Genomic DNA, 26930 nt, shown 5'->3' with positions numbered 1-26930 from the left:
CCTCTGTTTTTGTCACTTTCATTTTCCTCTTGTAGCCCAGTGGATTGTAGTGATGTGTTCCTGTTTTGTTTACTTCACGCGCAATGTTTATGCCCCGTTGCATCATTCTTCACGGCCGCCAAGCTCTCTTGTTTACTTTGAGCGCCATGGTGGTAAGTGTTTGTTATTGTTTACTTTGATTCACGGTATTTTATTAATTAACAATAAATACAAGGGAGAGCCGGTTCAAAGACTCCGCTCACGGCCTCCACTGACTGCATTATAAGGCTCAATTTACAGAGCCTCAGAGCAGATGACCTGATCGCCGAGCGCAAGAAGCAGGAGCACGCCATACATTCTTCTTGAGGCCAGCAGTGGTATTTCTGAGCTTCCCCCTGAGGTCGGGGAGGCACAGACAAGGATGTGCAGACGGAATTGTGCAGTCTTGCTCTCCTGTTTCCCACATTATCACATGACCTGATGATGTTAACCAATTGAGCTGATATTGGTTTTCCTTTTACCCGCAGGAGTTGCCGAGGCGCTGCCCTTTTTCCGTTCTCTCTAACTTTCACTTCTGTAGTACTATGCCGCTCACTTGCAGCGCTACGGTTTCCCTTCTTGTCCCTTGAGTCTAGCCTCTGATCCTCGCTGCAGTAGGGTAGTGTATGTCATTTAGAGACTCCTGCCCCGCCTGAGCTCACTATTGCGGTGGACGACCCTGCCTACTGCTGCAGGGCTGTGCTTGCCTACCCCTGCAGCAGTTTCACATGTTCCCTAATTTACAGTCTCTTTCTGGTCTCCCATCTGCTGCTTTCGATATCCTTCTCTCCTGCATTCCGCCAGCACCCTCTGACCCAATATTTCCTCCTCTTTCCCAACGTCCGCTCTGCTCGCACCCCTTTGACTCTCACCACACACATGGGCAGAGCACATACGGGGTGTAACATGTGCTGGTTAAAGGCGGGGGGTCCTCGGCTTTCCCCTTTCATTGCTCTGAGGCTCAGGCTGTGAATACCGATGCAAGCAACACGGTTTGTCAGTGAGGGGTAAAAAGTCACGGAGGGTGGGGGGGGAAGTGCATTCAGAGGGGAGCACTGGAAGCCATCATTCCATGGAGGTCCGGGCTATATTTGGGAGAATACGAAATCACATATAGATCTCCGCATCCCTCACGCCGTGATTTAATTCTGCGTACACCGGGCCATCTCTCTTTATTACTGCCCATCTTACCCGGCAAGTGGTTTTTACTGTCGACAAAAGAAATTAATTTAAGTGCTGTGGCAGAGTGTTCTGTGTCGTACTTAATCCACTTAAAACAGCTCAATAAATCAAGCCACAAGCTTCACTGATCTATGTGTGACCTGCTCGTTACAGTAATATGAGCAACCTTAATTGAGTGACTAATTAGCATTGGACCTTCGAGTAAAGTTTAAAACCACCACGCTCTGACCTCCTGAGCGGGTGCTTATCCCACTGAGCTAGCTAGCACAAGTATTTTGTCTTTGCCTGCGGAAAACAAACACTTGCTGGTCTTGCCTTGTATTTCCTTTCTCGAATGTTGCATCATTTCATTTTCAGTCCAACGTGAATCTGGCAGCTCCATGTGAAGACGGTGACTTTCCCTGATAACGTTTCTCCAGGTCCTCGCAGGAAAAAAACAGCCAATCTTTCAAGGAGGACTTCCCGTGCCAGGAGTCAGTCCTGTTACTTGAAAGTTGTGCAGAGATCTCTGGAGCAAGCACCTCAACTCGCTGTGCTATCTTATCAGCTCTGCTGGGAATATTGTAGCAAACGACTGGCAGTGGACACACAATTAAATATCAGCGAATGTGAAGAACTCTAATGGAGTCCCTCACACAAAAGAACAAGCACTGGCGTTGCCAATAGGTTTCGCATTTGGAAAGTTGGAGCTATTGGTTTTGTAAATGACATTTTATATTTATATATTGTTATTGACAATGCCAATAACGATATATAAATATAAAATGTCATTTACAAAACCAATAGCTCCAACTTTCCAAATGCGAAACCTATTGGCAACGCCAGTGCTTGTTTTATTTGATTTACAGCACTATTCATCCCAGTGTAGGGTGCCAGATCACTTTACAGTAAACATACATATTATATTGTCAATACATCGAACATGTTTGTGAATCCTTGTACAGGATGTGTTGCATAAGACAGTGAGTATTACTGGGTGTAGGAGTCACATATCATCCTTCATAGCTCACTGTGCTATACTAGAAGGATTACAATGCAACTGCATGTAACAAAAGGATCTCTGTGTTCAAAGCAGTAACCTACTTACCTATCTACATAAAATAAAATCTGCCATCTATATGTTACATGATGTGCTTTGCAGGAGGCGCATTAACCCGGTATGCTACTTCAAGTCAAAACTAGGACTAGACAAAAAAAATCTTTCCATCAAATGGGTTAACCACCAGTCAGCTAAAGCAATCACATCTACATGGAAATGTGCTGCACATGGAATATTACGCCTGGTGGGGTAGGCAGGCAGCAGAGTTAATTTGTTAATCCTTGGGTAAAGGAACCTGCCACGCGCCGCGATGTCACTTCCTGTGATGTCACTTCCTGCAATGCCACTTGTCGTGATGTCACTTCTTGTGATACTACTTGGAGAGTCCCCCATTTCTTTTTTTATGACTTGTGCCCTGGGCAGCTACTCGTGCGGACTCCAAAAACAGTTACATTTTAGAGGTTTTAAGGTCTATGTGGACCCAGAATTCAGTAGAAAAACTCAAAGTAAGAGAGATGTGCCCTAGATTATTTAAAAAAAGACTTGTTGGCTGAATGACACAAGGGCTCTGTTTGGTATTCTGGGAAACTCCATATTCAGGGAGAGGAAGGGCTAGCCACAAATACCCTGGCAGCACAAGCTTTTATGGCTAGGGTACTGGATGGATCATGGAGAGGAGTCTGCTGACTAGTGCTGCAGCCTGCCGTACTCTCCATGCCACTGGAGTCAAGCTATCCTGGCTGATGAGGGCTGAAAGCCCGAAACCGGTCCTAGGATGCTTGTTTCCAGTCCAGGGAAGACCTGGCCTGGCAGTTCGGGCTGGACTGTTCCCATTGGGCGCAAGGTCAAGACTGATTTGCATATGGCTGGGTCCAAACTGGAATGGCATGGGGAGCAAAAAAACGATGGATTTAGGCCCAGATCTCTGTAATCTCTGTACTGGGGTGAATGTATCAATCAATCCATTTATAGAGCGCGCTACTCACCAGTAGGGGTCTCAAGGCGCTGAGGGAGAGGGGGGTGTATGGCATTGTTCTGCATTCTGTCCATCAATTGTTCTTTTTGCGCCTGCCTGCATGAAGCACAGACCTGTCGGTCCTGAGGGACTATCTGTATTTTCTCTTGTTATTGATGTATGATTCCCTTCTCGTTTTCTAACTGCCCCTTGAACTGACCGTGTCCTTATTATCAGTGTTTAATGTAAGGTTAGTGCTCGATTACTGGTGTTTCACATCCAGGAGATGTACGCGTGTTTACAATGCTGTGTTTGCGGTGCATGCTTCAAAATCAGCGACTGCCTAATAAAACGATTGAAGGCGAAAACGGGGCTGAACATCTAATAGTTCATGCCGCGTCCATGCAACACCTTTTACTCCATGCGGAAAGGGTTCGGTGTTTGACAATGTTGCTCCTTCTTGGGCTGTTCTCTTTTTATTCCCGTTCCCATCTTACTGTGTACTTCATAATATATCATTATTAAGCCATTTCTACAAAACGGTGCCAATGTAAAGCACTTTGCCAGCCCTTACGTCAGCGTTATAGAAAACTGATAATAAAAACAGCAATAGTGGCCAAAATATTTAGTTGGGAGAATGGGGGTGTAATTTGTCCCAACAATGTACAAAGTCTGCCAGAGTGCTTTAGAAGATGGCTTGGGTATCAATTTGCAAAGAACAAATTTAGGTATGCACTTAGGGCACACGCACATATCGAAGGAGAACTTATAAACGTGTACAACAGGCGAACGGTGTTTTGTATCAGACGCATCGGTGCAGCAAGCAATGTTTTAATTCGACTGGAGGTGAAATGATAAGACAACGCTGAAGGTGATGACAAAAAGCGCGATGAAGAGATGAGGGAAGCCACAGGCCACTCGCGACCCCTGTTGGATGGAAATTAATTTTGAAAGGAGGACAAAAAATCTACAAACATTTCTAAACGATCCCATCTGCTTATGATAGGATTCAGAGAGCAAGGCAGGGTTTAAAGCATTCCACAGTCTCGGGCCTGCACTTGTGAGATCTGCCTCCGTGGTTCAGGCTCGTCGGTTAATCAATTCTGCAGATAGAGAATGAAAGTTCACTTGGGGACTGGTGTCGTGCTAGTCTAAGGGGGGCTGTGCTCCTGATTGTTTAATGAACAAAAGGGCAGGTTTGATGTGGTCGAGTTTATGGAGGCTGAAGCCAGATCGGCCGAGGTTCTGGGGAGGGCAACGAGAATACTGGAAAGGGTCGGAGCATGTGTAACCAACAGCTACCTCTGGTTCTATTCAGACCTTCCTCTTGTGACTAGTCCTCGAGGCCAAATCTGAAACATTGTGCCTGGTTCAGAAGGCCACACCTGAAGCAGGAAGCTGGGTTTCGGGGGTCGAATCTGAAGCCCCCCGTTCTTAATGCCTTACCTGGAGCGTTGTGCCGAGCTCAGGGGCCCCATCCGGAGCAATGAACTGGGTCCTGGAGGCCAAATCCAGAGCACTGTGGTCAGTTTTGGCCAGCACATTTCGGGAGCTAGGTGTTTGAGACTGTCCAGAGACAGGCATTCACGGTGCTGTATGGCATAATGTCACACGAGGGAAAGTGTGGAATATACACATGGTCAGGCTGGGGGAAACTCGGGGTGCGGGTAAGTTGGAGCCTGCCCTGCGCAAAGGATACAAACCGTGAAGCTTCATCTATCAGCAAAGGACAGTGGACCCCATGACACGAGGCAGTGCGCGGTGCCATTAAAAGCACACACCACAGAGCTGTGTGCATGCATACAGCAGGCGTGTGCAGGCATGCAGCAGGCGTGTGCATGCATACAGCAAGCGTATGCATGCATACATCAAGCGTGTGCATGCATACAACTGGCTTGTGCATGCATACAGCGGGCGTGTGCATGCATACAACTGGCGTGTGCATGCATACAGCAGGCGTGTGCATGCATGCAGCAGGCGTGTGCATGCATACAACTGGCGTGTGCATGCATACTGCAAGCGTGTGCATGCATACATCAAGCGTGTGCATGCATACAACTGGCGTGTGCATGCATACAACTGGCGTGTGCATGCATACAGCAAGTGTGTGCATGCATACAACTGGCGTGTGCATGCATACAACTGGCGTGTGCATGCATACAGCGGGCGTGTGCATGCATACAGCGGACGTGTGCATGCATGCAGCAGGCGTGTGCATGCATGCTGCAGCCTCCAGCAGAGGTGCTCCTGACCGAAGTCGAAAAGGTTTGTGAATAAAGTGCGGGCCCAGCTGGATGAACCCGGCAGCCCCTCTCTGCGGTCCAATCCCATGTTCCCATGTTTTTGTTTTCAGGCCCGCGTTACCAGGTGCCTCACACACAGCTCTGCTGCTTTCCCAGTTGTCTGCCACGTTCTCAATGAAGCCCAGAGATTTGGCTCTGAAGAGCCTTCATTTTCTTTTTTAGGCCTTTTGACTTCATTCTGTCCTCACTGGTAAGGTCAGGAATTTTGGACATGCAGGTTTTCTCTCCTTCCTCTTCTAAGGCGTATTGTTCAGCCCAGACTGCTCCAGAACTCTCCTCCTACGGGACTCTCGGCTGATTATGTCTTGGATGAAAATCAGGAACGTTTTTAATGCAGTTTCGTGTTTTTAATATGTGTCTGGAAAAAAACACACAACAGCTCTAAATATATATTCATGCGATGACATGACTGCAGCTGGGCAGCTGTGTCGGCTCTCCCTGACTGACAGGGACCTGTCCCCCTCTAGCACTCAGTATCTGCCCACATCATTTCACGTGTGAAGAAAGACTACGTTCTGTGCCTGAACTACGATCTATGATGCACCAGGAATGGGGGTCTAAGCCTGAAGTAAAGCACCACCGCCATCATCTGAGAAACCAGGCATCCGACGCATCAGTCCGTTGATCTGAACGCAGACTAGGGGAAATAACACGACCAGGGTTCTGAGACATTTTAAAAAAACGTTTTCTTTAGTTCTGCATCAATAGTTAAGAATGGAGACAATTATCATTCGAGAGCAAAATGCCTCTAATCCTCAGAAGTCAATGCTCCCAAGCAAAGAAACACACACCCCTCCCCTCCCCTCCCAGTAACACCCTCCCCATCGCGTCTAAGTGGGGTAGTCCCCAGACATTTTAGATCTTCGATCCCTATTGGTAGACCCCTCCACCTCTAGAACCTCCAAATTGAACTACGTTTGTTCATATGATGTGCCTACTACCTCTGTTTAGTGATGGTTCATCTATGGGTTGTACCAGCCCCACTCCCCAATGACCGCGAAGTGCCACATGGAGCAAAAAGTGGTCCTGTGGCACATCAAAGAGATCTCTGAAGTCTTCAAACGGGAGGAGTGTTCCTTCCTGGTATAGGTTCCCCACCCTTGTGACTCCCGCTTCTGCCCAGTCCACAATACCTCTCCAGTCCCCTCATCCGGGAGCTCTCCACCATGTTAAGGGGCACATCAGGCGGGTATGGCTTCTGCACTTTCGCCTGCTGCAAAAATATCTAATCCTGAAATTCAGAAGTGTCTCATTCCTGACCGAATGTGAAGCTCAGGTACCATAGGCAGAAAGTCTCGTCACACCCTTTGGCTGCCTGCTATTCATTGGCTCAACCACTGCAGCTGGCCAGCGAGATAATATGATTCGAAATCAGGGACAAGGCCCCCTCTGATGAAAAAGGGTTCAGGCAGATCAGGTCGTTATACCCCTTTTCTAGGTTTGCCCGGCGTTAGCCGCTTCTCACCCAACTCACGATTACCAAATAAAGAGGCAGGCGCTGGACACTGGAAGGCAGGAAACAGGAGTTTATTTCCGACGGAACAGAACACGTCAAATCAGACAACAGGGTATCTTCTCGAGGTGCTCTAACAAGTTTCTCTACGGCTCCGTCTTTTATACACAGGTTTATGATGTACAAACATTCCTAATTGTAATAAAGACACTTTGAAGTACGAAAAGGCATGCTTGGAATCCCAGCTTCAGGCCTATTCCCATACTGGTCGCTCTGATGTTGTTTCCCCCTCCCAAATGTAACATGTGATCGTAATCTGCAGCCGGACATTCCAACCGGACACGAGGGCAAGAGGGGTGGTCGGATCTAAGGTTGGGCAGGCGATAAGATCATGTTTCGCTATGCGGGGGGGGGTACATCCACGAGACCGAGGTTTATGACATGGGACTGGGTCGAGAGGCCAGGTGTAGCCGGGGGGGTCATCAGAAGAGAGGAAGGGTGTTCCTGGGAGGAATGCAGGGGTGTCGGTCAGATCTAGGGGTGTGAAGGCCTTGATTAATCACCGTTCCTCTGATGTGAGGCGAGGTCCTACTGTAGGGGCAATAAACTGCATCTGTTGGACTAGGTGATGGCCTGGGATCAGGCCGGGAAATCGGGAGCAGGAGAGACCGGGGGCTGTCGGGGCGCGGGGGAATACTCGCGAGTCTGGGGAGTGGGGGAGAGAGAGAGAGACGCAGGTTATTGGCAGTGGGCAGAGAACGCACAAAATGGCTATTATCTATGTTCGTGATGGGCCTAAAAGGGGGCCAGATGGCGGGGCCACTGCGCAGTGACTTTCGCTTTAACTTTAACAGTGGTGAGGGTGAACACAAATGAATGCCGCTTATGTACATATACATTGTCATTTTCCACAGTCGCCGCTTTTTAACATAAGTTAAGTCATTTGTGTTTTTATCATAGCTGACAGGGTGTACATATAGTCGTGTGTTAGCAATGGAATAGCATTTGTCACTACTGATGGATTTACACCTAACCGTGTGCAGTTGATGCGACATACGAGGTGGAATACATATAAATTTACATTTGTCGTATTTAAAAAGTGACCGATGAAACATTTTACAGGCAAAAAGTGGTTGAGGGAGGAATTTAGTCCAATGCAAGCAATTAGTCAAGGGGTGTAGGAAGTTCCGAAAAAGGGGGAGGGTCTTTTTTTTTTTTTTTGTAGCGAGCCATCACTGGTAGGCTCTGGTAGTTCGTTTTCTTCCGTTGGTGCTGTTGAGCACCGGCGGTGGAGCTATAGGTCCAGCTCGGATCCTTCTTTACACGTCGCAGAGTGCGATCTGTCCTTTGTCGTTAGACCACAGTCCTGTTTCCTAATTAATCTCTTTTCAGGGTGCCTCATGCTGGGCACCTGCATTTCTTTCTCGGTGTCAAAATCCACGTGGAAAGGATAGAAGGGGGTTTTGTCGGATAATCGAGGGAGGAGAGGGCGGAGTGGGACCAGATCTTTGGGACAAACCAAGGGAGCAAAGGGTGATGCGCAGGCAGGTCCATCAATCGGGCTCAAAGGGGCGGGGACTTCTGGCACGCGTGGGTCAACAAGTAGAGGGCTTCAAAGCAGCCCTCCATTCCTTCATTTTCTGCGTTTGAGAGTGGTGCATCGTCCCGCGTCCCGTTGCTCTGCGGCTCCATCTTAGGTCGAGGTCACACGTGCCTCATGATCTGTGGCCAGGCTGTGCGTCACGTCCGGCCCCTCTCCTCCGGTGACTGTGTATCCTTGAATGGGTACAAAACAGGTTTTAGCGAACTGGCAAGAGAAGGCATTTATGCATTTCAATTCCGTCCCAGATCTAGGTAGTTGGGGTATGTTTCATCGGTCACGGTCAGGAGTTATCACTGTGGAGCATGTATACAGGCATGTCTACTGAGTTTGTACCAAGTCTATTTGGTGTTCATTCATGACGTATGTGGCTTTCTGACCCTAGCCCTGGCAGTCTTCTATCACCATGAGAGAGAGGGATAGTGGCTACACATTCTTTTCTCGGGGGGGGGGGCAACAGTTAATCGGGGTCATCCGTTATACTTCGTGGTATGGAGCTGGGGTCATTCGGGAGAAAACGGGGACGTTTGGACATCCGTACTTGGGTGCAGAGGGGTGGGGCAATCTGGGCATTGTTTCTAACGAGCTGAGAACAGAAAGCCACTGACATATAGTCCTCCTGTAAGAAGGCCAGATTAGGGGACTTCAGTCGTCTAACCTGTCCTTTCCTTCATAGCCAATTCAAGTTCCATCATTTTACAGAAAGGAGAAGTAGTAACATGGCAAATTTCAATCGTTTTAGTTTCTGTCAATTTGCCGAACACCTTTGTGTTCGAAAACCAATTAGGCTCGTGCCGGCGGGGCACAACGTTACCACACAAAGGAAGAGGGAACAGGGGGACCCTCGGAGGGAGAGTCGTCCGCATTTTAAATGAACTATTCGGTACACGTACAACATAAAGAGAGAGAAAAAGAGAGAGAGAGAGACGTGTACAGTAATAGGCCATTTAATGCGCACACAACACGAAACAGTAGGGTCACGTTATATAGAAACACAGACTGAGGGACAACGTAAATCCATATACTACGTACACATGAATTCAGGCGGGGGTACATGGATTATATGCAGAACTCAAGACAAAACATAGAACAGTACTTGGCCAAAAATTTTCCCCCTGCATGCTGCGCATCCTTAGTATCCTATTTAACTCGCCTGGCTGTCTTTTGCAGTTGGCCTCTGTTGCAAATATTTACACTTTCGTCAATTGTTCGGGAATTAATCCTGATCGAGCTAGTACTTACGGTGGGATCTTAGACATTTGACAATTTTCTTAGTCTTCCAGGAGGAGGGTACTTGGGTAAACCTCACCCTGGAATAGTCCTGAACCTTCCCCTATTTAGTTACCGCATGAACCTACTCGTAGGTGCATGTCATTCTTGGTTGCATTGTTCGTCGTGTATAGGGGCCATGCTCAGACCCCCCTTTTTCCCCATTCCATCAGTCGTTCGTTCGTCACTCAAGTCATACGAAAACATCTCTTTTATCGAGTCAACGCATGCAACGTATATTCAGTCGAGTTATACACATCCGGTCATACACGCGTGCATTCATATCACCCAAAGTCGTCATGTCCTCAGGGGCAGTCCGCATGGATAAGGTATCACTTGTCCCCGCGGAACCATGGCGTGTTTCTTAGGTCTTCTCCATTCTTTAGTCGATGTTCCGATGTGACCTGCAGAAAGAAGGGGAAAAAGAAGGGGTGGGGGCAGCGTTTTAAGGCACATCCGCGCGCATAAACCCAAAAGGCTTTTACTTACCACGTATTCGACCTATCTCCGCGGGGTGCAGTCCCTTCCATCGCGGCGTTTTAAGCCCAGAGGGACTGGTAGTGCGGGAGGCGTAATCATTGATGGACTGCACATTGCATGGATTGCTCACGTGTGGTATTGCGGATCTTGTGTAGGGGGGGTGTCGAAACAAGAGGGCAGTCAGTGTAAAGTGGGGTGAACTCGTGTTCTCCTTCGAGGAGGCGGGGTGGTCTACAGTGGTACCGGGTCTGGTCTAGGGGCATCTGAAACAATTTCCCTGAGACATGTGGCATATAAAGTAAAACAGAACACCGGGACCTTTATCGATTGCCCTATGTTGCACAAAAGTTAAAAAAGAAACACACGCAACAAACTTGGACCATTCACATTTTCAATATGTCTGGGTACTTTTATTTTTAACCTTTCAGTAATTGACGTGTTTTATTTCGCCTGTATTTTACGTAGATCGGAAACAATGGCTATGTATTCGAACTTACCAATCCAAGAGCTACGACTATTTTTGTTTTTCAAAAATCTTTATTTAAAAAATGTTTACGTACAAATGCAGGCCTACAACCACGTGGGCCAGCCACGGAGCAGACTGGAACTGTACACAAGGGCATATTTATTTAAGGAAAACATAACTGGGTCGGTGGTCGTTTTATTTCATCAAGGTACGGTAAGTGCAATAAAATCATATCGAAATTCATTGTGGGCAAGTATCATCAGTGTCAAAAAAATTCGAACTTTCAATAATACTGTAATCAATGATGCATCAGAACTTAATATCAATTCATTGTCCGAATGTTCAAGCAATACTCATCCCCTCCCGCCATGTGCTTAAAAAACTGCATACATATCTCATGATATCAAGTCTGAGCATCCGGAACACAACGGGGAGTTGCGAGTTTCGTTTGTACCGGCGCCATCTTGGGTGGGGTGAGGCGGGTCCAAGTATAGTCAAAATGTCTCCCCCAACTCGGGGTTGGACCAGAATCTCTTTCGGCAGTCCAGAAGTTCCGTTAAGGGGCAACAGAAGGGACCGGTGGCATGAACCATTAATCAAAGAAAAGGGGGGGCAACAATCTTTCCTACCGGGTCATACTGGTGTTCCACCGGAACTGATCAAATCGGTAGTCTGCAGGATTTTTGGTCATTCAAACTGAGGCTGGCGTCAGCATGAGAGCGCCAACGTCTCGTGGCTACGTCTTGGTCGTTCTGCGGGCAATCATGGCAGCCATTTCCCATCGGGGGGCGGTCGGGGGCCCGCGGAGGTCGAGGGCCCTCCGCAGCTCTCGTAGAATCTTCAAAGTTGAGGAGAACGCCTCTGGACAGGGGCCCATTTTCTGGTTGACAGGCGACCAGGCCAACTTTTCACGCCAGGCCCATTCCTGCAAAGTCGACCGCCTTTTTTAGGAGATCTGCAACCACCGGCAGTCACTGGGTTGCAAGAGCAGATGGACTCCAGCCTGTCGGGCGAAGCATCGTTGCACCGCCACAGTGGACAAGACCCTGCTGGGTGAGTGGAGCGTCGCTGCACCGCAAGAGTGGACGAGTCCTTTGCCGGACGCGTGGAGCGTCCCTATACCGCCACAGTGGACGAACCCTGTGCCGGGTGCATGGAGCGTCCCTATACCACCACAGTGGACGAACCCTGTGCCGGGTGCGTGGAGCGTTGGGGGTGCAGCTGAGGGGCCTCCACCTGGGGAGGCGGGAGAGGGTCGTCCGCGCCGCCTCTCCCTCCCAGTGCACCCCACGGCGTCTCGCTGACATTTCTTATGGCCGGACCAGGCGATGAAGAGGGGGGGGGTCGGAGGCATATGCAAGACATCCCCCCCTCGTGGCCTGCAAGGCGCCGAAAGAAGAAGAGAATGGGAAGACTAGTACATTCCGGGCCGGGCCATTCACCCCACGGCTTCTCCGGCTGATGGCAAGCTGGCCGCTCTTTGCCGCGGCCCCAGGAACGGGTCCCTTGGTTCATCCTGGGGACAGGCCTTGGCGCGTGGTGTCGCCTCCGGACTATTCGCGTAATGGTTCTCCACCCCAGGCCGCCGCCGACGGCTTTTGTAGACTTTCTGACGCCCAAAAATCTACTAGGAAGTAGCCCAACATTGCTACTTTGGGGGAGGAGGGACAGGAACGGCGTCAAGCAGACGGCGAAATGCATTGTGGGTTTGTTGTTGCAGCCGTTTACCATGTGAATAGTTGTTTAATATATTTTTGTTCAAATAAAAACGTTTTAACCTGTTACTTTGCTATCGTGTTGTATATTTCTAATATTTGCCTAGGGTTTGTCGTTAATTGGGCGGGGTGGGTGGTGGAGCCGAGCTGTCTTGAAGTCATAGCGTCGAGTTCGGCTCTACTCACTAGTTTCCTATTTCCTGAGGGGTTGTTCCTAATGCTTCCATTTCAGTGAGGTCGAAAAGAGATCTCATCAGTGGCCTACGGATTTTACTCGATTCCTTTTGTTTATCCTAACGATTTTTATGTTCTTTTATTTGCTAGCACGATACAGCGGCTAATCCGCATTTTTCTTTATATATGTCCTTTTTATTAGGGGTGTCCGCCGGTGGAGCCAGGTGGTCTACCTCTAATAAATGGTCCGGGCTGAACCAACTACTGAGCAATGGGGGGGGAGATAGGCATGACGGGTTTCAACGGGGACAAAAGTCAGCATTACCTATCCTTCACTACTTTGCGGAGACTAGATAGAAAATTTCTCTTCTACAGTATTCGCAAATAGGGAATACCCAAAGAGAGAACCAATTCCAAACAGTCAAGTTCGGACAAACAATCAATCAATCAAATGAGGAATAAAATAGGCGCGACGGCTTACAACGGGGGCAAAAGCCTGCGCTACCTACCCTTCACTAGCTGCAAAGAGAGAGATCTTCCTGTTCCTCTCTGTTTGTAGGCAGAGAAGATCCTTTCCGAGAACCAATTCCGAACGATCAATGTTCGGTCAAACAATCAATCAGTGGGGGATAAAAATAGGCACGACGGATTACAACGGGGGCAAAGGCCTGCGTTACCTATCCTTCACTATCTGCAAAGACTAAACAGAGTATGGCGACTCTGTGCTTGTTTGCAAATAGAGAATGATCCAAAGAGAACCAATTCCAAAACAATAAATGCTTGGATAACAATCAATCAAATGGAGAGAAAAATAGGCGCGACGGGTTACAACGGGGGCAAAATCCTGCGCTACCCACCCTTCACTATCTGCAAAGGGAGAATACTCCTATCCTTCCCCGTTTGTAGACAGAGAATCTCTCAGGACAAAACAATCAAAAATGCGTAATACTAGTATTTTCCAATGACAATCAAACAATCAATTCGCAATTTGTCGCGTTTACACGACCTTACCCGGACCGTATGGACAGTTTCTCGTCTTCCGCTTCCAGCGCCCGATCGTCCTCTATTCTCCGTAATTGCTGTGGCACTCCTGATGGTTCCCAGTCAGGACCGTAGATCACTCGAGAGAGGTCTGTTCGGAACCAGTGAAGTTCGGATGATTGGCTGCCAGACAAGGGTCTATCGGGCAGGAGCTCTTCCCGATCGTTGCAGTCGTTCACTCTGTCGTTGGGACCTCTCTCACTGGATCCACGTGTCGCTGATGGGCCCTACGTTGGGCGCCAATTGATGAAAAAGGGTTCAGGCAGATCAGGTCGTTATACCCCTTTTCTAGGTTTGCCCGGCGTTAGCCGCTTCTCACCCAACTCACGATTACCAAATAAAGAGGCAGGCGCTGGAGACTGGAAGGCAGGAAACAGGAGTTTATTTCCGACGGAACAGAACACGTCAAATCAGACAACAGGGTATCTTCTCGAGGTGCTCTAACAAGTTTCTCTACGGCTCCGTCTTTTATACACAGGTTTATGATGTACAAACATTCCTAATTGTAATAAAGACACTTTGAAGTACGAAAAGGCATGCTGGGAATCCCAGCTTCAGGCCTATTCCCATACCGGTCGCTCTGATGTTGTTTCCCCCTCCCAAATGTAACATGTGATCGTAATCTGCAGCTGGACATTCCAACCGGACACGAGGGCAAGAGGGGTGGTCGGATCTAAGGTTGGGCAGGCGATAAGATCATGTTTCGCTATGCGGGGCCGGGGGGTACATCCACGAGACCGAGGTTTATGACATGGGACTGGGTCGAGAGGCCAGGTGTAGCCCGGGGGATCATCAGAAGAGAGGAAGGGTGTTCCTGGGAGGAATGCAGGGGTGTCGGTCAGATCTAGGGGTGTGAAGGCCTTGATTAATCACCGTTCCTCTGATGTGAGGCGAGGTCCTACTGTAGGGGCAATAAACTGCATCTGTTGGACTAGGTGATGGCCTGGGATCAGGCCGGGCAATCGGGAGCAGGAGAGACCGGGGGCTGTCGGGGCGCGGGGGAATACTCGCGAGGCTGCGGAGTGGGGGAGAGAGAGAGAGAGAGAGACGCAGGTTATTGGCAGTGGGCAGAGAACGCACAAAATGGCTATTATCTATGTTCGTGATGGGCCTAAAAGGGGGCCAGATGGCGGGGCCACTGCGCCGTGACTTTCGCTTTAACTTCAACAGTGGTGAGGGTGAACACAAATGAATGCCGCTTATGTACATATACATTGTCATTTTCCACACCTCCGCACCCGGCCTCTGCAACGTGGCAAATGCATCCCTCCTCTGAACTGTCCCCCACAGAGAAGCAATTAGAATGGAATCTTTAAATAATGCTCTGGGGATCCACACTGGTAGAGTCACAAAGAAGTACAGCAGCCGGGGAAGTGCCACCATCTTGATCAGAGCTACTCTGCCAGCCACAGAGAGAGGGAATGTATTCCAGAACTCTATAATTGTTCTAAGGGATCCAATCACCTTCCCTTCATTCCCATCTAACAATTCCCGTGGTGAGTGGTATATGTGTACCCCTAGGTATGCCAGGAAGGGAGGTTCCCATTGTATAAATAGCAACGCCTTCAGAGGCTCCCAGTCAGGGATCGCCGGAAACAAGTGCAACATTTGCCAGTTCACCTTGAGCCCGGAGAAGGACCCAAAGTTCTCCAATAAACCCCTGGCTCCTTCCAGATCTGTTATCACCTCCTGTAAAAATAGAAGGAGGTTGTCTGCGTATAGGGCAATATAATGGGTTTGTCCCTCCACCTCTATCCCCTGATAGCTGTTCCGCTGCCTGGCCAAGGAGGCCAGCGGTTCCATCGTCAGGGCGAAGAGAAGTGGGTACAGCCTTGTTGGGTCCCGCAGCCCACATCATAACCCTCCGATATGTATCTCGCTTTGGGAACTATATATAATAGTCAGGTTCAAGCCACAAATCCCTGCCTCAACTGGAAGAACTCCATTACTGTGTACAGGAAGTCGCATTTGAGGCTATCGAACGCCTTCTCTAGGTCCACTGCAAAGACCGCAGTGGTCTCTCTGCTGTAAGTGTCGGCCTCAAAGATCGGCAGAAGTCTCCAGATATTGAGTGCAGTCCTGCACCCTGGGAGGAATCCTGTTTGGTCTGGGTGGATCAGGTGTACCATGCGGGGGAGCAGGCTGGAGGACAATATACAACTAAGGATTTTGTAATCGATGTTAAGAATCGATTAGGGGTGATACGCTTTAACATGGCACGCCTGTCGCCCAGGTTTTAGTGCCCAGGCACTACAAGCGCCTCCCTAGTAGAGGCTGGTAAACACCCAGAGTCTTTGCTTGCCTTATATAAGGCTACTAATCTCAGGGTTAGGTCATCAATATACGTGGAGCATAGCTCTGTCAGGAACCTGTCTGCTCCTGGTGTTTTCCAATGTGCAAGGGTCTTGACCGCAGCCCGTTTCTCCTGTTCGATGATATTCTCTTCCAGTTCCTCAGCCTTCTTCATTAGTTAACAGTGGGAAAGGCAAAGGTGCTAGGAACTCTCTAACTGCATTGTCAGAGTGTGCAAATGTGCTCTTATAGAGAGGAGAGTAGTATTCGCAAAATCTTTGGTTGATTTCAGCCTGCCTATAAAGTCGATGCCCTTGTTTTGCATTTATCTCCACTATTACGGAACCTCGCTGCGCCAGATTGGTGAGCCATGCTACTAATGAACCCATGGGGTCCCATTCCGAAAGGGCACTGGTCAAGTACTTCTTACAGTCGAACCAGCGCAAATGTTCTACCTGCGGAGCCACCTACTCCTTAGTAGGGGTTGTTGCAGCTATGGGTGGCCTGGCCTGCGCCACTCCATGGCTCTCAGTTCTTCTTCCACCCTGGTGACTTCTGAGAGCAAGGTGTGTTGCACCCCAACTCATTTATACACCTCACCCGTAACAGTTTTAAATGTGTCCCATTCAATCATAAAAGAAGAGACAGTATTAGCGTTATCCTCAAAGTATTGCCTGACGTGGTTACCAATGGCGGCCCGCAAGAGCAGGTCCTCCAAGGACTCAGGTTTCAAATGACACGTCCGTATGCAAGGCCTAAGCAATTCACATCTTAGATGCATAATGACTGGGTTGTGGTCTGATATGGCCCTAGTCAGGTACTCTTTCTCCTGCACCATCCCATGTATCTCCAGGGTGCAAAGAAATGTGTTGAGTTGCACATGAAGTTCGTGGGGATAAAAAAAAAAAGAGTAGTCTCTTGTGAGGGGATGCGTACGTAATTGATCAGCCCCCACTGCTCCTGTTAATTCAAAAAACCTCTGGCTATCCTAGCAATAGTTGAGTACCGTAGTGGTGGGTGGGAGCAGTCTAACTCTGTGTCTTCTACGCAGTTGTAATCTCCCCCTATAATAACTGCCTGAACTAAAGATCTTGAGAGCTCCGCTAGAAACATGCCCTGGTCAACATTAAGGGTGTAGACATTGACAAGGGTGATATCAAGGCCCATCACCACCACAAAGCGTCCCAGAGGGTCAATAACATTTCCGGTGTGCTGAAAAGCCACCTGGCCCATATCCAAATCAATGCCCCTCAGGCATAGGCCGAGTAGGTGGTATAGTATGCCAGTCCTCTCCATCGTCTTTGAAGTGCTGCCCCCTCCTTGGCCATGAGGTGCATTTCCTGGAGTAATGATATCTGTATCCCCCTCCTGTTCAGATGAAAGAACGCCTTGTATCCTTCGGTTAGTGTATGCATCCCCATTATGTTCCAGGAGAGTAGGCAATATGTAATGTGGGCAGCCATATCTGTGAGCAGGTATTGTGTCCAGTGGGCCTACACTATTTTCTGCAGCTCTATGGGCATATCCGACTACGTGTCTCCCATTGGGCACAATCCCCATTCAATACCCAAACCAACAAACAATAACATTCACCCCAACTTCCCTTCCCCAGGACAAGTAGGCAACAACCCCCCCATTAAAACTCTTAAACAACCAGATATATCCACTGGAGTACCTGTGCGAATACTAATCTGAGGTGGGTTGCGGAACCTGTGCGCCCTGCTGCGTGTCCCCAACCCATTTCCCCCAGGCACATCTGTTTTCAGGCTGTGGAAACCATCATCTTTAGTCTCTCTCATTGGCAGCCCCTCCGCATCTTGTCCCCAATGTACTCAGATTATTTCGTCCAGTCGCAGGCATGATCCTTGGGAGGTCATGCTCTGAGAATTCAGTTGAGCTGGATCTAGGCTCAGTGTCCGAATTCCTGGCTCCATCTCCCCCTTCAAGGATACGCGGCTCACTCCACAGCTACTCATTGTTGCGACCACCTTCACCTCTCTCTGCTGCTCCTGCTGTACCTCCTCTGTAGTCGGGGTTACTCTGGATCCACTGGCAGTGCCCTGTCTCATCAGAGGTCTCCTTGTTGTCCTCTTGTGGAGGGTTCGATCCTGCCGCTGATGCAGGTCACCTGTCTCTCCAGTCTTACACTTCCTGTGGAGTGCGAAGAACTGCACTCCCTTCGGAGTCACTACTTGGAGCCGGACCGTGAACCTCATCGGGTATGACAGACCCATTTGCTGCAGTTGATTTTTTACGTCCTCAAACGTGGAACTTTGCCGCTGTACATCTCATGTAAAGTCTGGGAATATCATAATTTTACTGTTTTCCACCTTCAGTTCTTCCCTGAGTCTGGTCTGGCCCAGTATATGGTCTTGATTCTTGTAGTATAATAGCCTGGCGAATACTGGTCGTTGCAGAACTCCCAGCTGCGACAGTCTCGCTAGGACCCTGTGTGCCCTCTCCAGGGCAAAGAACTGTAATAGCGCCTCTGGCACCACTTTCTCCCTCAGCCATCTCATGAGATAATGCACCATGCTCGCTCCTTCGAACTGCTCACGCAAACCAAAAACTCAAATATTATTGTGCCTGGATCTTTTCACTACATTTTCCGCCCGAAGCTCAAACATGCACACTTTACTTTCCAGTTCAGCTAGTCTCCCTTTCATGGAGCTCTCCAATTCCCGTTCCCTCGCAGTCACGCATTTTACCAGGCTACGGTTATTCTCTTTTAAAATGCTCATGTCTGCCACAGCAGTGTCAATTGTAGCCTCGAGGACCTCCATAGAGGTGGTGATGGCTTGCAATATATCCTGAAGGGTAGGGCTCGCATGGGGCCCCTGTTGCGAGTCTGTTGTGCTCTCCCCCATTGCATGATCCCAAGCTCAAACGTCTGGGCACTTCCCGTGTCAGGGTCATTCCTGCGTGAGACCTTCCACATGTTGACTGTGCTGTGTGGCTTGGCGGAAAAGATTAAACCTCAGATGATATGCTAGAGTCAGTTAGAGGAGTAGATTCCTAGCTAGCTGCAGCAGCATCGCCTTCTATTTGCCCTCTGTGCCGTGCCAAGGGTGGGTCGTGTACCCTCTACCCGGTTAGTCCATGCTGGAGTCCAGGCCAGCAGGTATATATTGCAGTCAGTCGTCTAGCTGTGCACCATTGGTGGGCTCGTCAACCCACTGTCCGGGCCGTGTGGAGTGAGTAGATGCAGCCCAGATCACCAGTCCCATTCAAAGCACTCCTAGGTCACCACGCTGTGGGGCCTCCTGCTCTGCTCCTTGCACCCTCATTGCGCTGCCCACTGTCAGTACCTGCACTGAAATATGCTGAGGCCCAGTGGGATGTTGCACAGCGAGAGGAGCCCACCTTCGCACGGGCCTTGCACAGTGCAGTTATCGTCGGCTGTCCAGGCCGTCTTAGTGCTTCACCCACTGCCCTGAGTACAGCATCGGGGTCCCTACAAGGCATTCAGCAGCTCGTATTCCTTTAATGAAGCGCCCGCCTTGGCATCAGGAGACTTCCCCTGCACCGCGTCTCTTCCCAAAGCAGTCAAGGGTGATGGCGCTTTCTCCCAGTCCAGGTCCAGCGTGTGCGCCCGGAGGAACCCCGCAGGCCAACGGCGACCCCAAATTGAGTGCACTGACCTCAGCTGTGTGCATGGGGCCCTCCGCTGGTACTTCTCAGCAGGTCGCTGAAGGGCCATGAAGGCGAGGCGTCTGTATTCTAGTAGGACCCTTTCTAGGTTACCTCCTCCTGACGACTACAGTGTGCATTCTTCAGTGTCACACATCTGGTGAAGCCTCCTCAATCCTTTGCCGTAGTCTCAGCTGCAAGCCCTAGAGTCGAGGCCCCAGCCACCAGCAGGCGCTCAGTGTCGCTGGGAGCCATTCATATGGCCGACACAGCCCCCATCCTCCATTTTTAGGGTCACGCTCTGCACAGCAATCTTTGGCTGTTAGCAGCTCAGGCTGCCTCAGTTTTGGGGCGCAAATTGGTGCTGAAAGTCAGGGGTCCTGCTAGGTGTTCAGCTGGCTCATTGAGGCAGCCCCCAAGCCCTCATTAGCTGCAGGATGGAGATCGATGGGGAACCCTGTCAGGAGCGCTCTCCCTAAGTGTCCTACTCCATGGACGCCTGGCCATACCCCCACAAGGGTTACGGAACCATGTCTTTTTAATGTGAGAGACCAAAGGATATGGGAAATATAAAACACCAATGACTACAGTTTCTGAGACTCAACTAGGGGATTTAGTGCATTAGGAGCTAGAACCAGTGGATTGTATGCACTAAGACTGGGGATCATGCTCATTCAATTCAATTTATTCTGAACCAGGGCTGATTGACTGACCAACTTACCAGGGGGTTTTGTAGAGCACACAACACAACAAAAAAGGTGTCCTAACCCTCTGTGCTTATCAGGAAAGACAAAAGTTTAGCAAAATGAAAGAGGGAAGAGCAGAAGCGCAAAAGCAGAGGCCTACAGAACCAAATGATTTTCTAGTCATTTCCTGAAGGCCAGATGGTTTGTTTCCTTGTGAAAAGGAGGAAGGTCATCCCAGAGCACTGGTTCGAAATACAAGAAGGACTGACCTCAACCTCTGGACCTACAGACCGTAGGAAAAACAAGCAGGTTCTCTGAAGATGGCTGCAACCATTGCATAGGATTATAGGCTTTCAGTATATTGTGAACATAAACCAGACCTGTGGCATAGAAGGCCTGATGGCAAAAGCGAAGGACTTTAAAGATATGTCTTTCAACCGGTAGCCGATTAAGCTCCGTCAGTAAGGGAGATGGCAAACATGGAAAGTCCGGGTAGCGAGGAAGTCCTAAATAGAGGGAGTTCCTGTAGTCCAGGCAAGATAGAGTAAAAGCCTGGACCACAATTTTCTGACAATGAAATGGAAGGAGACGTTGAATATAGAATATGCAACTGGAGGTGACCTTCTGAATTTGAGTTTAGAAAGACCGGGCCAAAACAAAACTGATTTAAGTTTCTTGACTGTGTCGCAGGGAGTAGGCATAACTCCTAAGTCAGAGGGTCACCAAGAAGAAGACTGCAATGATCAATGGCCTCTAGCCATCAGGATCTCATTTTTTCTGATTTAAGCTTTAGCCAGTTGTTGCATACCCAACTGGCTACCTTTGTTAGGCAGGTACAAAACTAAAGCTGAGAAGATGTGACATAGCCATTGAGTGGAGAGGCTATTAGCACAACAAAAGCAGCATATCTGCTAATGATCTTAGGTGATTTTAATAATAAATTAGTTCCCTCCCATAGCGATAAATTCTTTAAAGATCTTTTAACTACCGCACAAATACCTGGAGCAAGTTTCGATGGCGTAGGTAACTCGGTACGAGACAAACATTTAGTAAAATTTCTAGGATCCATAGGTCTAATCAGTGCTAATAGACTGTATAATACCGACCGCCCTGCAAGGAAGACTTTCCGTATTGTAGCGGGAATTCCGTTCTCCTACAGAACTGTGCGTAGAGATTCGGAACCTCAGTGAATTAGGGTGCCCCAAAACTCACCTCAGTACCCAAAATCCCCTTACCGAGCTAGCTACAGTGTCTCACTGGTCAGTATGACTTCCCAATGTTTAGACAGACCAGAACATGAACTTAGAATACCTCAGGCATCTTGGAACACATGAACACTCTTTCGTTATGCAATCATTTCAAACCAGAACGTGGAGTAAAAGAGGACACGTGCACATTTGAAATATTTATTTACTAATGCAGGGTTCTCAAACGCAGTATCCTAGATAATACAAGCAAACATATTATCTCAAGCAAAGTTATCAACATAGTTAACAGTCCATAAAATGCGAAAGGTGATAGCATGCTAATATGCTTAAATTAATAGGCTTCATCAACACCTGATTCTCACCCTCCCTAACTAGCATAGAATATTATTATCTATGAAGGTCTCATTGGGTTTTAGCAGGACGGGCCCATACCTCAAAATCTCAGTGGCAGAGGATCACATCATCTTCCACCAGCTCTCTGCAAGCGAAGCACCATCAAGTGTCTAACGTGTGCTCTCAGCAAAGCAATATAAAACGCGCGTAAAGCTAGAATTTGGCAGCAGCTGCATTCATGTTATGTCTAGAAAGGTGCGAAGATCAGACCTTACAACAACACTGTGTCGAGTTATCCTGGGAAACTTCAGCACTCACTGTGCAGACATATTTACCAAACAAAGCTGATATCAGAGCAATAACATATTATTCTCATGTAAATCACAACGCTCTTCTAGGTTGAAAGCTAAAATAACAATTATGTATCGTGTGCAAAAGCAGCAAAAGGAAAAATGGCGTTTAAACCCTTTAATAAGCTCATGCTAACTTAACACGGTATATAGGTAAGCAGTATCTATATGACAGTATAGGAAATCAGAACTGCCCAATTGATTACGCTTTTAGAAATGCATGGTACTTCAAGGAAATAGAACGATTTGAAGTACTGCAGTACGAAGGTAGTGACCAATGGCTTTTACAATTATTAATAAAGATGGAACAAGAGTTGGGAAGAGAGAAAGTGATTCCTTTACAGATTGAATACCCCAGACGTATAACTACACGCATAACAGAGGACAGCCTGAAATTGGTTAATGATCGATTATAAGGCTGTGGGGAAGCAGTGCAAAATGATAAATTTTAACCAAGTACAAGCACACAATAGAGCAGATCGTAAACTGCCTAAGGATACAAATAAAGGCAGGGCTAGTCTTCAAGAAGAAAGAAATAACAAATGGGTAGTTCAATAACGAGTGTAGGAAGCTAAAGTTGAGGGTACGAAAATGGGAAAGACAGTTAAGGAAAAGGCCCGATAAAGGAATGCTAGAGAGCCTTCGAGGGGCAAAACAGGAATACAAAAATAAGTTGAGGGATAGTAAATTAGAATATATGGCCAAAAATTGGAATACAATGTTAGATGTGATTAACACAAATAATATAAGATAATTCTGGCGCCTGGTAAAAGAGGGAATCATACAGGAGGAAATGAGGTGTTTAGTGGGTGAAGATGACTGGGCCAGCCATTTGAGTAAACTGTACAATGGTTCAAATAGGGAGAAGACCCTGGAAATAAGGTACAAGGAGTCAGACCTGCAAGGGTTGTACTTCTCCATTCAAAATATAAAAGAGACTATCCAGTCCTTAAAACGAACTAAAGCAGCTGGGCCAGATAACCTATCTGCAATTATTTTAAAAAATAATACAGATTGGTGGGCAAGGTTTCTAAATACGACCTTTCAACATATTATAACTTCGGGGGTTTTTCCAGAAAGTTGGAAGGGGGCGATTGTGAGGCCAATTTATAAAAAAGAGGATGCAACACTACCCCAGAACTACCGCCTAATAAGCTTGCTGGATGTAGGGGAAAAAGTTTTTTCTAAAATACTACTAGGTGTAGTGAAATCCTGGGCAGAGCAGTACAACCTAATACCAATAGAGCAGGGTGGGTTCCGGGAGGGTCATTCAACCATTGACCATTGCTTTGGTCTTTGGCCAATGGCAAAGAAGGCAATTGAGGTGCGAGGTTACCTGTTTTGCTGCTTTGTAGATTTCCGAGCTGCTTTCGATTTAGTGGATCGTAGCCTACTGTGGAGCATGTTAACAGAGCTCGGAATCAACAAGGCAGTACTAGCTCTAATACAGGAAATGCACTCAAGTAATTGGGCTAGGGTCATCTTGGACACCCAGGGAACCCTATCTAACAAAATCCAGATAATTAATGGTTTGCGGCAGGGCTGTGTCCTAGCCCCACTGTTATTTTCCTTATTTTTATCTGATCTTCCCAACATATTGAGTAGAGCAGGTGGGGTAAGACCTAAGATGGGCGGATCTCATATATCTTGTCTGTTATATGCAGATGACTTAGTTATAATGGACATGACAGAGCGGGGCTTGCAAAAAAAACGGGATACTTTTCACGAATATTGCCAAAAAAAACGCCCCACGGTCAACTTAGAAAATACCAAAATAATGATACTGGGGAAAAAAAGTCCTCCCTGTATTGGAAATTGGGAGAGGTTAGAGTGGAAGAAGTGGATAGATATAAATATTTGGGCATGTCGTTCGACAATAAGTTAAATTGGAAGGATCACATACAGGCACTCAAAACAAAGGCGCTTGCTTCAGTATAGGGCCTTAAACAATTTAAGCAAAAATATGGAGGCCCTTCTCTGCAGCCAATTTTATCGGCTTTTAATGCATTGGTACGCCCGCAGTTCCAATATGGTGTAGAGGTATTATATATGGGAGGTAAATTGGATTGTAACTTGGAAGAGGGTAAATGTGTCAAACAGCTGCTAGCACTCCCCACGGCAACAATGATACAGGCTGTACGAGTGGAATGCCACCTTACATCCTGAAGCTTCTGGGGGATGCAAGCAGTATTGAATTTTTGGCAGAGAATGAATGGGGAGGGGCCTGCCAAAACATCAAAACTCTGCAAAAAAGAAATCGAGGCTAGTGAACTAAACTGGGCGTCCCAAGCTAGAACCAGGCGGGATAAGTTGTGTGTCACACTAATAGATTCAGACCAATAGAGGTCGTGGTAGCAGATCCCTAAGTCGGCATTGCATGCTATCATTAACTTGAAGGCCCAAGAGGAAGATTTGGGTTATTTGAGGAGCAAATCGTCCTCCCGGTTTTTGATAAACGGGTGGACCAATGACCAAACATTCCCCTATATCGAGGCCATGCCCAATCCAAAACTTAGAAATACAATCTTGAGATTTAGAGTGGGCCTAAACCCATGCAACACGGATCGGATGATAAAATCTGCTATGACGAATGAGCAAGGTCTGTGTACATGTGGATTGCAAGTAAAATGCAATGGCCAACATATTTTTTTGGACTGCTTGTGGTTCTTAGAAGAACAGAAAACATTTTTGAAACCTCGTTTTATTGTCTATGAAATTTTTAGTAGGGATCAAGCGCTTAGCTTGTTGATGAATATGAGATCTTTAAATGTAACATGTGCAATGGGAAGATTTTTAATTGCCATACAGGAGTCATTGAAGGACCTGGTTATATAATTTATAAGGAGTGGGGTTGAAACGTGACGTTACCTATGTTAGGGGATATTCCGGGACCCTGTTTCCTATGGCGGATGCACAAATGTATACCCAATATAAGTGATCCCCTCGCCGATGATGAATTAGGTACCACCTACGGTTTGCATGAGATTCTTTGTTCAATTTTATCAGGATTTTATTGTGTTTTATACTGTTTTAACGTTATAGGGCTTGTACAAAGCAGATTTTAATAGTATGTATTGTAGCACTTTCTTTTTATGGCTATATATGCCAAATGAAAATATATTAAACGAAGGAAAAAAAACGAGTGGAGTTGAGGAACTAACTAGGAGAGCTGACACAGCCAGGATCAAAGGTCTGAACCAGGACTAGGTGATCTGACAGAGCAACACAATTAAGGGGCCTTAGACAGCACTAGGGAATACAGAACAGGATCATGTACCCTGACATACCCAGTGCTAGTGATATGACAGGTCCAGGACCACTGACAATGAACCAGGAATACTGGGATCTTCTGGACTTGGGAATCTGGCACATCCAGGATGAGGAAAACTCAAGTAAAACTAATTCCATTGCAAAACGTTTCATTATCATTCGTTGATTACCAGTGTCTGAGCATTTTTAATAAACAGAAAATAGTGGTTAGTTTAAATGTGTTTTATTTAGCATAACCAGGCTTTACTTAGCATACCTAGGCCTCAGGCAGAGACAAAACCACAGCCTGCTTCCATTGACATTTGTTTTGCTGTAAGAGAAAAAATGTGGCTTTTAAAATTGCATGAATGAGTTTCCTACGTGCATGTTTCTCTTCTGTGTTTTTCCTTTGCAGCAAATAAGTGAAATGGAATTCAGCTTGTGGTGTTATTTATTTGCTGAGCTGAAATGTATTAATTAGTGTTTCTGAAAGCGAAGTCATGTGCTGAATGTCCCTGTAGTTTCAACATACTCACGGTCCATTTCTCGGGTCTGCTCTAAGCATCTGTTCTGTGTATTGTTTTCACTTCTAGCATGAATTCCTTGAAGTTTGTCTAATTTTCTATGTAGGATTCTGCATGAAAGTAGGTGTTCCTAATTGTTTATTATTTGATGTATCACATTTTCTTGTTTTACTATTGGTTTGTGTGAAAGTTACTCTATTAGTTCAGCTCTATGATATAAAATCTCACATCGAGAGTGTGCCTTTCACTGGCTGAAACCTATAAAATGTCCCCTTTTTTGGACATGTTCCAGAGTTTTTGCTCACTTCCACTAAGGCAGGCTCATCAGTCTGTCTCCCTTTTGATTTTTCTTGCTTTCTAAACTGTGCAAACTCCACATTACTCAATTTATACTTACTTTCCTTGAGTTTTGAACTGAGCAGATTCATGCGAGTTCTCTTGCTATTTTGCTAAACTATATTCAGGGTCACTGGAATTATGCAGCAGGGGACGGACAATTTACGTTGCAGGGTTGAGTAGACTATGCAGCAAGAAGAGCAACATTTTGCAGCATAATGAGCCACATTTAATGATAGTAATATGTCACTTTTATACTTGTTAAAAGTGACAATTGGTTGCTCCTCATTTGTGACAATTTAACACTGAAATATATATCAATAACCAAACTGAAATGTAACCAGTCAATTTTTTAAAAGGGTCTTCAACTGCGCGGCAACAAGTAATGTATTGTATGGTAATTGCATTCATATAGTGCTTACTACCCCATACGATGCGTCAAAGCGCTTATTGGGCTAGTAGCACGCTACTCCGGAACCCATAAAGTATTAGTGGTGAATTAGGATAGTGAAATACGAAAGTAATTTGAGTGTTCATCCACTTTTAGTAACTCTTGAACCGTTTGAGGTAGAAACAAAATATTTTATGTTAAAATCTGCAGATTATGCAGCAATGGTGGAATATGCG

General features: G+C 47.2%; 1 protein-coding gene across 1 annotated transcript in view; it reads left to right on the top strand.

Moving 5' to 3' along the window:
- Positions 1-26930, top strand: part of PLXDC1 (plexin domain containing 1) — a 392766-nt gene that overhangs the window by 217986 nt on the left and 147850 nt on the right. The window lies entirely within an intron of this gene.

The sequence above is a fragment of the Lissotriton helveticus genome, chromosome 5_1, assembly GCF_964261635.1.
Source record: "Lissotriton helveticus chromosome 5_1, aLisHel1.1, whole genome shotgun sequence".
In the NCBI taxonomy this organism is placed as follows: domain Eukaryota; kingdom Metazoa; phylum Chordata; class Amphibia; order Caudata; family Salamandridae; genus Lissotriton; species Lissotriton helveticus.
Note: the sequence above shows the minus strand (reverse complement) of the source record. Positions and strands in the feature narration are given on the sequence as shown.